We start from the raw sequence: 14549 nt of genomic DNA, 5'->3' as shown, positions 1-14549 counted from the left end.
TGGGTTTGGAAGTGGTCTCAGAGTATGTTGTACTTGAAGGGAGAAAGGGACAGATCCTGGGAAGGTGCCCGCGCTGTTCACGATGCTGCCTCTCTTGCATCTCCTATAACCTCTGGAAGCCAACTTTCTCATCTCTAACAGACTACCTCTGACTCCACTCTGTGTGCTGTGCTGGTCTCAGTAAGTGCCCACTACACTGAATAAGGGAGAAGATAGGCCAAGGGAGGCAGCCGCTGCATTTAGATACGCTTGCTTTCCCTTCATGGACTTGCTCCAAATAGGTCCTTCCCTTTTCTGTAGGGCAGCTATAAGTCTGGAAAAGAACAACAAAAATCTTTGTTCTGCAAGATTGCTCATATGATGATCTACCAGGGTATGATGCAGTTGAAAAAGAAAGAAAGAAAGAAAGAAAGAAAGAAAGAAAGAAAGAAAGAAAGAAAGAAAGAAAGAGAGAGAAAGAAATGTAAGCTAATGTTTCGAATCCATGCAAAGAGTTTCTCACTGAAGTTGTCACTCGGTGATAGAATGCGTGCCTAGAATGCACAGAGCTCTGGCTGAAAAAAGAAAAAAATATTTCTAAGTCATGATGTTAATATATTTACTATATTAATATACTTGTATGCATGTAGTATAATTATTACTATATTAAAACAAAGGGGGGAATGAAGGAAGCGGAGGGGAAGATACAAGACTCAGAGCATGCGGGGTACTGTAAGGAGAACTTTACCAGCTGGCAAGCCTTCTGCCTGGGCTTGGTGGTGCCCACTTAGACATGAGAAACTGGAATTTCCTATAAAGGAAAGCCAATAACTTATAAGCAACAAAATTGCATTTGAACTCAAATTATTATGACTTTGAATTTTATTTCCTGTTCCCCTTACTAAAAGCACTTGCAGAGGAGGATGCCCTCCGTCGCTCATTAATCACTTCCTCACCTGTGCCCTCCGTGGGGATAGTCTGGAATCCTGCCACAGCCTCACATCGCTTCAGGTTTGGGGAAAGATCACTCAGGAACCAGGTGTTAGGACTACAGAGGAGTTTTAGAAGATCTGGGGACAAGGTTTCTGAAGAGCAAGCCAGGTGTGTTCTCTTTCTGAGAATGGTGGGCTCCCTAACAACAAAGGAAGCCAGCAGTTGGGGCACAGCATGTTTCAAAGACCTTTAGGGCACAAGAGTTACTGTTCTCCCAGGCTTCTTTCCTATCTGCTTTCCTCCAGGACACAATTTATTCTTTAGGTGGAATCTCCAGGTCACCTTAATTCTTCATAATGTTCTCCTGAAGAAGTCATTGAAGGAAAGGGACTGTGATCACTCAAATTCTTCCTCATTCGGAGTCTAGAGCAGAGGACTCTGTAATTCTTCTCTGTTTGCTCACTAGGTGGCTTTCATGCTGTGGCTTGTGTCGGGTGCTCACCATACTCAACATATTCACATCTTGTGTCCCTGGGCTCTCAGTGCACAGACTAACAGCATAGACAGAACCACAAAGATGACACCATGCATCATTAGCCAGTCTTGTCTCAGATGACGCAATATGGCCAAACAAGCTGTTGGTATTTGTCTTAATGCTTGGGAAATCATTCCAAACTGGTTGAAATAGAGTTTTGATTGCTTCCCCATTTATTTCTACATAGGTGGCCTGACCTCTACCCAAGAATCTTCTCTCCACAGAGCTTTCCTCATGATATAAACCAAAAGATTCCTAGCTCCTGCCCTGGTGCCATGGTAGCCATCTGTTTAATTGATCTGCATCTCAGTCATCCCAGTTGTCAACATTTTGAGTCACATCTACAGATAAAGGGTAGCCTCTGCAATCCCTGAACATGGAAGAATAAGGAAGAAATTTGGAGCCAACTGGAAGGTGAGCACATTTTGGTAGACCATCTATCTACTGCTCCCTTGCACCTCTGACTACACTCTACCATGTTCCCCAAAACTTCTCCCTCTATCCTATGTACAGTCATCCTAGCCATCACTTTCTTCTGAAGTCAACCCAAGGTGCCAAGGGGGTTCTCCATATAGATCCCCAAGAAGCCAGGTTTTCAGAGAATGCACTGCAGTGTCTTCTGTGAATATGTTTATGGGAAACAAGAGAAAGTGACCAGGGTCCTTTCAACTGATGTCTAGAACATTCTCCCTCAAGACACCTTTGGTTATAAGGTTAAAACGACAGTAATGCTTTAAATATTATCAATGTCTTGAACAAAATGGAACAGCGAAAAGACACATGGTCTGGGTCCCAGGCATGCTTCTGCCTCCCAGTAACATCAAGGTGCTTTTACCACAGGTTCATGCTGGGCCATTCTTGGCAAGTGTGCCAGCCTCAGCCAGGCTTTTTTGTTGAAAGCTGGTGGGCAGGGTATGATAGGTTTTTTTTTAAATCCTTTTTGGTATTTGTGGCATAAGCAAGAGGAGTGTTTTTCCAGAAAGACACTCAGTTGGGCCATCCATCTCAGTCAGAGACAGGTCACAAGGTCATCCCAGCCAGTGTCTGATGAAGGTCCTGAAGCCATCACTATTGGCTTTTTTCAGTTGGGGTTTTCCCTGGAGATGGGGGTGGGGAGAGGGCTCCCATGTCTCGGGGCTTCTGCTAGAAAGTGAATACCACGGACAACCAGCAACATCTGCTATGAGAACTTACTTGGAAAGGACAACAGAGTTGGCATGTGTGGTGGTGGTGAACCAAAGGGTGCAGGAGGGTGTGTTATCAGCAGTAAAGGTTGAGGGGCTTTTGGAGGAAGGAATCTGGGGTCGAATGCTTGTTTTGTTTTTGTCTTTGCTCTGGTTGCTGAGTAACAACCATCTCAAATCTTAGTAGCTTAGAACAGTACTGGGGATCCTTTTTTACAGGTTAGGAGATTGACTGGAGGTCCCCACCAGTGTAAATGCACCACACTCCCCAGAGACTATGGATAGACCATTGGTTCTCAACCCGTGGGTCGCGACCCCCACACCAACCCTCTCTCTCCAAAAATGTTTACATTACAATTCATAACAGTAGCAAAACTACAGCTCTGAAGTAGCAACAAAAATACTTTCATGGTTGAGGGGCACCACAACATGAACTGTGTTAAACAGTTGCAGCAGTAGGAAGGTTGCGAGCCTCTAGACTCTCTCATGAGGCCACGGGCACTGGCTGGAATAGACTGGTCTTCATTGGGACAGTACATATCTATTCCTCATGGCTTCTCATCCTCTAGCAGGCCAGAACGGGTGTGTGCACCCAGCAGCCCAAGGGTTCCAAGATCATGAGTTATCTATGGGTTGTACGTGTTGTCTTGAGACCTGGTCACAGAATGAGGACACTGTCAAGCAAGACATCAGGCCAACCAGGAGCTGCAAAAATTACATTAGAGCCAGCTCCTGGGAAGAATGAAGAGTGGTGGCCACTTAAGTCATTAGGCTACCCAGTTGCCTTGGAGGGACATCGTTCTCTGCTCCAAAATCCCTTTCATTACTGAAATAAAACCATCAGAAGAATGTTCCTAAATGCACAAATTCTTACAAGTACTTAACACAGTGTTGCGCACACGGTAAGCATTAGCTTTCAATTTGCTTGTTTTTATGATCAGAACCCATACCGTTATCATCATCACTAAGTTTAGTGATGACTATGATAATGTTGAGGGTCTCTCTGCTGGGTGATGATTCTTCTGGGAGACGAGCCTCCAAACAATCCAGACTTGCTGGAAACTCAGGTTGGCTCCCCAGCAGCTGCTGATGCCTACCGCCCCCCCAGGCCATTTGGTGAGGACCATTGTCCCTGGGCTGCTTGCCCCTTCTCTATGTACCCAGATGCCCTCTCCAGTGAAGGCTTGCAATGAAGCTTTGTACTGTGATTGCAGCTCTGTCCAGCACAGCCTCCAGAAGGAAGGAAGCTGACGTCCATCGCCAGATAACCAGATTCATATTCTTTCCCACTGTCCCACCTGTGCCCAGTGCAGAACTAGCAACATGATGACACAATTCAGTGTTGCCAGAGTAGGTGGCAAATGATAAGAAAACTCCCCTCGCTTCTTCGTCTGCCAGGGACCAAGTATTCAAACCAGTTGACCACTTGAGTCCTAAGTCTACAGACAACAAGCTGTTTTTTAAAGAGGCTATTTTGTTCTTGATGATGCTGGCCTTGGTACCCAGGCAGCCTCTGCCCACACCAAGGAAGGAAGGGCCAGCAGCTTGCTAGCTTCATGTCATCTGCCACCACAGCCTTCCCATCTGCTCGGGGACACGGCCGGACAATTTTCAACATATAATTGCAGTCCTTTGTAAATTAGACTGAAACAGAATCAACAGCTTGATCATGACCCCACAGCAGGGATTTCAAGGACAGCACTGCCATTTTCTGCCCTGACTCAAAGCCAGAGCTGGCCTTCCCTTGTGTGTACACCCCCCTGCCTGTCCATCTCAGGGGGTTCTGTTTATCTGTCTGCCTACCATGTTTTCTGGCTCTTCACGGTTTTTCTTTGTCCTTCCCTTTTATCAGGCACTATATTTCTGCCTTGCAAATGTGCTGGTTGTAACTGGACACCTCCCATAGATTATGTCGCCACAATAACTATTGTCAGTTCTCCCTAGCTAATTGTAGCCCCACCCTGCCTCATCTGGCTGGGGTTAAGATGGATGTTCAATTTGCATTATTTATGTCTTTTGCTCTGTGTTTCAGTGATGTACTTTTGCATAACATATGTAAAATTCTGCTGACGTGGAGAATTCATCTGGCCTGAGATGTTCAGAAGAGTCGGGGGCAGAAGGTGGGGGGGGGACTCTGTAAATTCAAAAGCCGTCAAACAGCTTTGTGCTCATCTGGTTCTAAGAAAAGGGTTGGGGGAAGGGAAATGTGCTCCTAGTATTGAAGTGTGTGTGTGTGTGTGTGTGTGTGTGTGTGTGTGTTATTCTGGACAGCCTAGTGAGCTCTTTCACGTAAAGAGTTTAGGTTCTATCTGGGCTTCAGATCATGGCACGGGGCTCAGGTCTATGTTAGGTGCAAATGCAAGCCTGTTGCTATAATTCGTGAGCATCTGTTTGCAGAGGAAGAAGCTGAGACTTCCTTAACATTACCCAGAGTAAGGAACAGAGCTGAGGTTCAACCCAGTTGGCCTGACTTAAAAGCTTCAGACGAGGGGACTGTTCTGTAGTTCGGGGGATGATTACTTACCTTGCATGTGTGAGGCCCCAGTTTCCATCTCTACCATCACAATAAATAAATAAAAGGATTTTGAAGGCAGTCTCTGACTCAAGCAGTCTGAGCCACGGCCTCTTTGAACTGATCCGTTTCTGATCTTGCCCCTCCCGACTCTCAACAACACTTCTGCATCTCCTTAGCATGGAATCTGTTGTTGAAAAGAAAAGAAAACAAAACAAAAAAAAAAAAAAAAAAAAAAACAAAAAAAAAAGAGTTTTATTTTGGTCACCATTCCATCACTGTTTGGCCACACAGGATGTACTTTAGTCCCCAAACACCTCCTAACCAAGTACTGGGAACCATGTACAGCTGGTGCTAGGCTTGTAACCTTCCGTGAAAATGCATGTGCTTATTTAGACCCTGTGAGCCTGCCTTTGCTCTGCTGAGGTGCATGCATCAGTAATCCTGGAGTTTGCCCCCTGACTTCTAGAGCTCAGGCTCCCCCAGGGAGAGGGCGAGGAGATACTGTAGCTCAGGCAGTGGGATGATGATGTGTGCACATGTTATAGAATGGATCCTCTGGGCATAAGATGTTGGAAGCATTGCTCCAAACCAGATCTCACACATGCCTTCTTCCCATTGTCAGCCTGTGCAGAGGCGCTTCTGTGCTCATATGAGCGCTGCAGCCGGACCCTGATCTCTTCACCTGTGCCACTCATTGTTTTTTCATCTTGGCCACATGAACCTTTGATGCTGTTCTGTCCATCTCATTTCTATTGCTCAGCTCCACCACCCACTAGGCTACCCGATCCACTGAGCAGTGGATGAACCTAGGGTATCAGGAACTGTCTGTTGGCTACCCATGTGCATGCATTCACTCTTTTAGGGGGATGACACTGGTTTCCTTTTGTAGGACCTTATGTGTGACTTGGGATACATCAGTTAGGTCAACTAGAGCATCCTATGTCATTAAGAGCTAGGCACATGACACCAGCAGTCATCAGCAGAAGGGAAAAAAAGTGGGGGTTGCTTTTACTGCAGAGAAAGAAGGAAGCTTCCCAGGGGACACAGGTGAAGTTAACAGCAGCTGTCATCATCATCATCATCATCATCATCATCATCATCATCATCATCATCGTTTTGTGAGTATAGATGTGTATATGTGTGCACCATGTTCATCCTTGGTACCTGAGGAGGCCAGAAGAGGGTGTTGGATCCCCTAGAATTGGAGTTATGAGCCACCATGTAGGTACTTGGGAATTGAAACCAGGTCCTCTGAAAGAACAGTATATGCTCTTAACCACTGGGTCATCTCTCCAGCCCTCTCAGCAGCCACCTAGTTACTGTGGAACCTGAAAATGAAAACACATGGGCAGGATAAAATCCAAGAGGTGGAGAGACTCCAGGTCTTGTTGAAGCTGCCCGTCGTGTGCTCCAGTTGAAGCTGTACCCAGAGCCCCGCCCCTCTCTGTGGCCTGTGCCCTTTGCTTTGGCCCTTTTAACTTTTGTGTCTCTATTTTAGTGGAAACTCCTGAGTGAGTCTTGGACTTGACCACACCCGAGCTCTTCCAACCTTGCCACACTGACTGGAGGGTCTCATCTTTGAAACTCCTTCCCCGCTCAAGCTGAAATGCCAAGAAGACAACAATGCTTAATCTCCCAGTGAGTTGCTCTTAAGAGAGGGTTCACATCATTCTCTCTAAGGGAACTAATGTAATGTTTGTGCTGGGCAAAGTGTGCATTTAGGACAACAGATATTCCTAAGACATGCACTGTAAAGGAGACTTTAATGAATAAGCCTGTCCCCGTGAGCTTGTCTGCTTCTGGAAATGTTCGCAGAGGGTTGTGTTTTATTCCTTGGTCCCCATTGTGCCATGTTGGAAGGTGATGGAAGCCTTAGGAAGTGGGACCTAGAGGAAGAAAGGAAGGAAGGCCATTGAAGAAGTTTCCCAGAGGCACACATGAGGAGCCCAAGGTCTCCTTGTCTCCTCTCTGCTTCCGAGCTGCCAGAGGAAAGCAGCTTCCTCTGCATCTGCTCCCGCATGGGGCAGAGAGTGAGCAATAGATGGAAATTTAAAGATGGAGGAACTGAGGTGGGAAGGTCACAAGTTCACAGCCAGCCTGGGGTGAATAGTGAGTTTCAGGTCAGCCTGGGCTACACAGTGAGATCCTGTCTCAATGAGAAACACACAAAGACCAAGAAGAGCCTGGGGGATTTACACACTGCATCAGTCAATCATCGCATATAGACCTTATTCGAGTTCTGACTGATTTGAATAAAAACCTTCTTTCATCCCATTAGGAGGCAAATATCCAGTAATTTCCACGTCTCACTTGATATTATCATTAAGGTTTAGAATGGATTGCTATTAAACATCAGTGGTAGAATTTTTAATACTGATCATTTAGGCTTAATGAGTAAGAAATATTAATTTCAGGTTATATACATATTTTTGTAGCAGGCAAGTAAAATGGAGTGTCCAATAAAAGTTTTTAGGCATAAAAATACATTCCAGAGGATTGAAATAATATGAGAAAAGTAGAATATAAATTATTCATTTATGGAAATCAGGAAATACTATAAAATTTCAAGAGGGTTTTTTTTTTCGGTACACTTAAAAAAAAAAAAAAAAAAACCAGCAAGTATTGGAACTGGGGAGACGTCTTGGTGGGCGAAGGGTTGAGGAGCAGAGTTTGGATCCACGGCAATCATTGAGTCTGGGTCAATGCCTGATGGGCACTGTCGCTGGCCTGTAATTCTGACTGAGATGGAAGGCCCTGGGGCAAACTGGCTGGGTAGGAGAGCTGAAATGGCAGGGTTCCAGCTCAACCGAGAGGTCCTGCCTTAAAGAATAAGGTGGAAATGGATCAAGAAAGACTCTAAATGTTGGTCTCAGGCCTCTGCACGCACGCAGGCACACTAGCATACACATGTGCACCCTCACATGTGTAAACATGCTACGTCACTCACACCACACGTGCAGCTGCATGTGAAAGATAGAAAGCATCACATTGAATAGATTCTGTGGCTACATTTGAAACAGTCATATAATGTTTTAATGTCAGTACCTAAAACGGTAAAAATTTACATCCAGAGTAGCTGTTATAACTCATGATTTTTAAAAAAAAAAAAAAAATGTAAGTTCTAACCTAAAATTGTGACATCGTACATGGTTTCAAATCTTCCCAGGGCTACAGAAACATGAGTTTGAAAATGTCTGCTGACTTTACCTCTGCTTAGTACGTTTTAATTTAAATGCCTTTCTTACCCCTCACAACTACCAACACATATGATTCTGGTCATCTGTGATCTAGCCACAATCTGAAAATACCAATGGAAAGTCTCTGAGCAGTTTAGAAGGTTTAAATTGTAAACCCTGTGGATAGCCTGGTGAACTCTCACAGCACCCAGCTCCTGCCTGGAATGGGAATCTTCTCTTTATCCAGTGGACCCAGTCCCATTAGTCACAGTCATCTTGGTGATCAATCTGATTGCCTGTATTCAAACAGTGCTGTGTTTAAGAAACCCCTGTTTAACAACCCCAGAAGTTCACAAGTGGAGGTGCAGAGAAGGTCCCAGGAAGTCAAACAAAGAAGGAGAGAGGTAAGAGTCTGCTACCATGAGCCAGTGCTGCAGGGCGCATAGGAAAAACAATGGAGAGGATTTGGCACTTGGTGGCTTCAGGCTTCCACTGGGGATCTCTGAAGGCGTCCTCTATAAATAAGAGAGACAGCTCTTCTTAGCCACACCCTTCAAAATATGTTGTATGAAACCAAGTTCAGATAACTCCAAAGCCTCCAATGGTTACAATGTAGTGCACTGAGAGATAAGGGCTTCTAGGTATCTCTCACTACAGTCTTTCATCTGCTGAAATCACTGAGTCAATGCTGGGTTCAACACCTATGTGAGGACCCAGGAGAGCACCACTGGAGACCTACACACCTCTGGTTACAAAGCTTAATGCTGGTCAGATTCTTATGCTACCCTCAGCTGACACACCTGGATGAGAATAGTGAATTAATTCCTTGCAGTGTCCTTGCAGAAACAAATGCTCTGAGGGGATGCCAGGCAAGGCCCAAATGTCAAGGGTGTGCCGTGTACCACCATTACAAACTTCTCACTCTGCTCTTAACACAGCACCTTGGTTTTTCTGTAGCCCCAGGAGAAGATGAAGTTGAAGCTGAGCTGCAGGGGGTTTAGAGGACATGTCCTGTCAAACTCAAGGACAGCCTACTTAGTAAAGTCACAGGTCTGTCACTCTGGGTCCCTTCATTTTCAAATGCTTTGCAGATTCTGCCTTCCGATGTCTGCTGTGAGAGATTTACCAGCAGGAACCCGAGCATCTCTGTTAGGCAGAGTCAGCTATATTTTGGGAGTGGGGGAGGGCCTTAAAAGATAACACTAATAATACCCATATCCATCACTGAGAGAAAAATACAGTTACAAGCTGCTCTTCTGAGCATTGTGAGTACCAAGTCCCATGGGCATGCTGTTTTCTGCTGTGTAAACGGTGCTTAGGGGAAGCCCAGGTGGCTTGTTAAAGGCACATTGGATTCTGTGTTATGAATGTCTACACACTTGCCATTTTCAACTGATATTCTTGTTCACACATTCTTACACCAAATCTTTAGTTTGATTCTTGCACAAAGTGTTGTCCTGAGAGGTAAGTCCTCTTTGGGCTAGAAGTTGGAGGATGAAGCTCTTCCCACCCCTTCTGTGCTAGACCTGGCTCCTCAGGTACTATGCTGGCAGGAGGCAACTCTGCAAGATGGTTTTTCTGTCTGTGTTTGGCTTTTAGCAATCAGAGTAGCCCGACCTTCCCCTCAGTGATCACCTATGACATCAAGGAGGGACCTGAAGCAACATCAAGCTGGCTCAGAGGATAAAGGTACTTATGGGACAAACCTGAAGACAGGAGTTCCATTTCCAGAACCCACATAAGTGTGGGAGGAGAGAAGCAGCCCCACAGTTTGTCTTCTGACATCCCCACGTGCACCGTGACACACACGTACCTGAACATAATTGCTTTTCTCACACACACATAATAAGTAAATAATCATAGTGACACAGGACTGAACCCCAGCACTTGAGAGCCGAGGCAGAAAGATACTAAGTTCAAGGCTAGTCTAGACCACATGATGTAATCCAGTCTCAGACAAAAAACAAAACAAAACAAAAAAAAAAAAAAAAAAAAAAACAAAACAAAAAAATATATGCCTTGCCGGTTTCTGCTATTCATTGTTCTCTCACCCATTTGACAGATGTTCATGGGCCATCTGCAGTAGACAATCTTCAGTTTTAAATATGGGAGTTTAGGACACTGAAGGCAACTTGAGAACCACTGCAAAGCAGGAAACAGTACCATGGAGAAAGGAAGTCCAGCCTCACCCCTCCTCCCTGCCAGGGTCTGACACTGAGTCTCAGGCTAACATTTTGCTTCAGCATGGGTGACAGAGAAAAGATAACAGGAATGGCCTGTAGTTCAGTTTACCTGGAGATTCCCAGACGCTCCACCTACCTTCCTCCCATATGGCACAAAGTCACCAGACTCTGGCTTATGGGGCGTGGGGGTGGCTCTTCTAGTCTTAGTAACAGATTTCTTGGAACAAATCAGTTTGTTGACAGCTCATCACCACATTCAAATCCCTGCCCTGGTGCACCTTCCAGGAGAACTCGTGGGTCACCACTACCACACCCAGAAGTTAGAATAAAAGGTGTCAGGGAGGAGCGTGTCCTTCAGCCAGTACCTGGGAATATCCTGCTTTCATATTTTAACCATGATCCCTGCAAACAAAGGCATTCAAAGAACCAGCCACACTGTAAGAAAATTAACTTAGTCTATATATGTCTGTTTATTAAAAATCAAAGCCTAGATTGCTTGTCATGCATATTCTTTCTGTCTTGTTCTTAGACCATCATATCTTAGGGTTTTAAGGTCTCTGCTTACAAACCAATGAACTATACTCTCCTAGTGACACACACACACACACACACACACACACACACACACACACAGTGTGTGGTAGATCTGAAACTCTAATTGCACTGGGTGTTTGTACTCTATCTGGTCGTCTTATCCCCTAAAGGCCACTGCTGGTGATTCACAAAGCAGTTTATGGTTATGACTTCTTCTGATCAAAGGGATTTCAAGAAATAACTACCTAGTAATGATAGCAACTCGGTATTGGGCAGCCTATCAAAGACGCGCGAGAGGACCTCCCAGCATCTAGGCAGTCATAATACAGACAGAGGCCTATGTGTCTCTCTCTCTGTGGAGGGAGACTTACTTGATCATCAGAGAGGAGAGGCCACCAGCAACAAACCGAAAAATCATCAAGAAACAACCCATCTTCCAGACTCAGGGGACACTGTGTGCCGAGCCTCTGTTACTAGGTCACCCTGTACCAACCTTGAGGAACACTGGCCAGAGTTTTTCCTCCCCAAACTCTGAGAAAATGGAGATGGAGACCTTAGTTTGGCATTTTAGAAACCATAATATCATGCCAGAGGCGCTGGTTATTTTCCATTTTCTTTGCTTTGTATCTCAGCCAGGGCTTTCACCTGGTTTCTCATAAAGCAAGCTAATATTTATAGGTGGGAAACAGTGCTGGGTGCCTTGATAAGCTCAAAGCAACACTTAAATATGTGTGTGGACCACTTAATCACAAGATCTGGGATATATAAACATGCCACATACTATCCCCCTCCTGCATTTGCGGCCTCAAAATTTGATCCAAGTCTGGGAGTTAAAAAGTCCCATTTTGTGTAATCAGGTTCTAGTTGAACATGATTGCTGAATTATTTTAAATTGAAGACACATGTCTGGGGGTTGAGCTCTATGTATTATTTCAGGATGGTGTCCATTAGGTCTTATCCACAGGGGCTATCTTCAACTTTTGCCACATTCAATGCATTCTTCATACATCAGCATTCGAAAAATAGTGAATTGTATATAAGGGAAAATTGGGGGAATGTGGTCCTCGTTAAAGGGTGATTTTTTTTTTTTTTTTTTTTTTTTTTTTGGAAATTATCTTGAATGCATTATTCAGACCCAATTCTAGTCTCCCCTGCTAAGGGTCCCAGTACTTGCTGGAAAAGTTCGAGGGTGGGGGGAAGAATATTTTACAGACAGTAACATTGCATAAATAAATACGACCATGCAGCCATTGTGCAAGGGCCTTGTGCGAGGCTCCATCTTCAAAGACTTTACAACTGAATCAACATTTGTGTTAACTTCTTGCTGGTCCCAAATACTTTAAGTGTCTTAATTGCAGATCTAAATTGCTGCCACAGCTTTTCACCAAATGTGTTTGTCCCTGAATCAAGGCCCTGCCAGACTTCACCTTGGAAGGGCAGCTGGTCTGCCACGTATATTGTTGCATCAGCAAGGCCATCGCCCTGATTGGAAGGTCACGTGCTTTCCGTTGGGGGACAGTTAGCATAAGGGGAACTGAAAGACTGAGTCAAATGGATGTCCAAGCATTCCAAAGATGTCTTTCGAGCTGGGTGATGGGGCATCTGTCCTGTGGATGCTCATTGGTAGGAGGGATAACTCATGTACCAGAAAATCTACTCAACATAGCTAGTTCAATAACTTGCAGTGAACTTAGAGAGTAGAGAAGCCACAATATAAGTCTGTTTAGATCATCTGCATCACCCCCAAAAGAAACTCCACACTCACAATCCCCTCACTTCCTTGATAATCACCAGTCTACTTTCTGTCTCTAGCTTCTCTTATAGGGCATTTCACAGAAGTGGAAACACTCAGACTGTGCTGTTTTGTCTGGCTTTTTTCACTTAGCATAGCTTCTTTTTAACTTATTCACTTTACATCTCACTCACTGCCCCCTACCAGCTAACCCCCACAATTCTTCCCCCATTTCCCCTTCTCTGAGCAGGTAGGGGACCCCTAGGTATCCTCCCAGGTACTTTAAGTCTCTGTGAGGCTAGGTGTATTCTCTTCCACTGAGCCCAGATGAGGCAGCCCAGCTAGAAGAACATATCCCATGTATGGGCAACAGTTTGTGGGGTAGTCCCTAATCCAGTTGTTCCAGACCCACATGAAGACCAGGCTGTACATCTGCTACAAATGTGTGGGGAGACCTAGGTCCAGCCATGTTTGCTCTTTTTTGGTTGGTGGTTCAGTCTCTGAGAGCCCCAACAGTCCTGGGTAGTTGACTCTGTTGGTCCTCCTATGGAGTTCCTACCCTCTTCTGGGCCCATAATCCTTCCTCCTATTCTTCTATAAGAGTCCCCAAGCTCCATCTACTGTTTGACTGTGGGTGTCTGCATCTGTCTGATTCAGTTACAAGGTGGAGACTCTCACAGGACAGCCACTTAGCATAACTTTTAAAGATTGGTCCACATTTCAAATGTCACTGCTTTGTCTTCATTCCTGGGCACCAGTTCATTGAGTAAGCATAAGACATTTAGTTCACCTAGGCATCAGCTGATCATTTATTCGTGTTGCTTTACTTTGTAGCTACTGTGAAGGGTGTTGTGTAAACATTTCTGAAGAAAGTAGGTCAACTTGAGGTAGGACGTCTATTGTCATCCACCATAATCCTTCAGCTGCATTTAATTTGTTTAAATTCATCACTTAGGTTCTTCTTAAAGCTGCTTATTGGGTGAGAACATTCCAGAATAAAGTAGTTTTGCAAAGATTTCAAGAAACAACGTTTTAATCAGGGTGAGAACATAGTGATTCCAGGGCATGACTGGTTAAAATCAAGAAAAGGAATATTTGGGAGGAAGTTTTGAGAACAAAAAAAAAAAAAAAAATTGAAGAGCCTCAGAGCCCCTTCTGTGCCCATCACAGGCCGGACTTTCCAGCACTTAAACCCACCTACACCCCACTGTGCAAATATTCCTCTGGCAGCCCGGGCACATGCGGCCTGATGCCTGGAAGTCCTGCTGACTTGAATAACAGGAGCCTGCTCAGGGAGAAGCCAAGTTGGAAATGGCAGGAGAGGTGGAGAGGTCACAACACGGGAACAGGGTTGTCAGGGTTTGTTTATTTCTATTTTCCACAGCTTCAGCAGCCCATAGGAGACTTGGCAGCCCTGTCATCAAGAAAGGAGCTCTCTACCTGTTGGGATCCAGCAAGATCACAAAAGGGCCTTACATACCGCCCCAGTCATGCATGTAGGGCCAGGAAAAAAAATCTCACATCATGAGAACCCCCTCCAAGGGGACCATGGTGGGAAGCCAGCCAATGGAGAGAAGCATGGTACAGATCTACGCCAAAGCCCAGTCCCTCGTTCACTCTGCTGTGACCCCAGCTATGACCTTGATTGGATCACCAATCTCTCTGAGCCTTGGTTTCCTTCTGAAAAAGTGAGAGTGTGGATGTCAGGATACTTGCTTGAGCTTTTTTTCTATATCCACTATTCTGTATCTCAAATGACTTTTGAAATTTTACTCTTT

General features: G+C 45.0%; 1 long non-coding RNA gene across 1 annotated transcript in view; it reads right to left on the bottom strand.

The window, feature by feature from the left end:
- Window positions 1-4744: 4744 nt before the first annotated feature.
- Window positions 4745-14549, bottom strand: part of LOC143434514 (uncharacterized) — a 116759-nt gene continuing 106954 nt past the window's right edge. Inside the window, exon 3 of the long non-coding RNA XR_013104024.1 lies at window positions 4745-5330. This is a non-coding gene — a long non-coding RNA (uncharacterized LOC143434514). The remainder of the gene's footprint in view (window positions 5331-14549) is intronic.

Source organism: Arvicanthis niloticus, chromosome 15 (genome assembly GCF_011762505.2).
Source record: "Arvicanthis niloticus isolate mArvNil1 chromosome 15, mArvNil1.pat.X, whole genome shotgun sequence".
Taxonomy (NCBI): domain Eukaryota; kingdom Metazoa; phylum Chordata; class Mammalia; order Rodentia; family Muridae; genus Arvicanthis; species Arvicanthis niloticus.
This window is presented reverse-complemented; position numbering and strand designations above follow the sequence as displayed.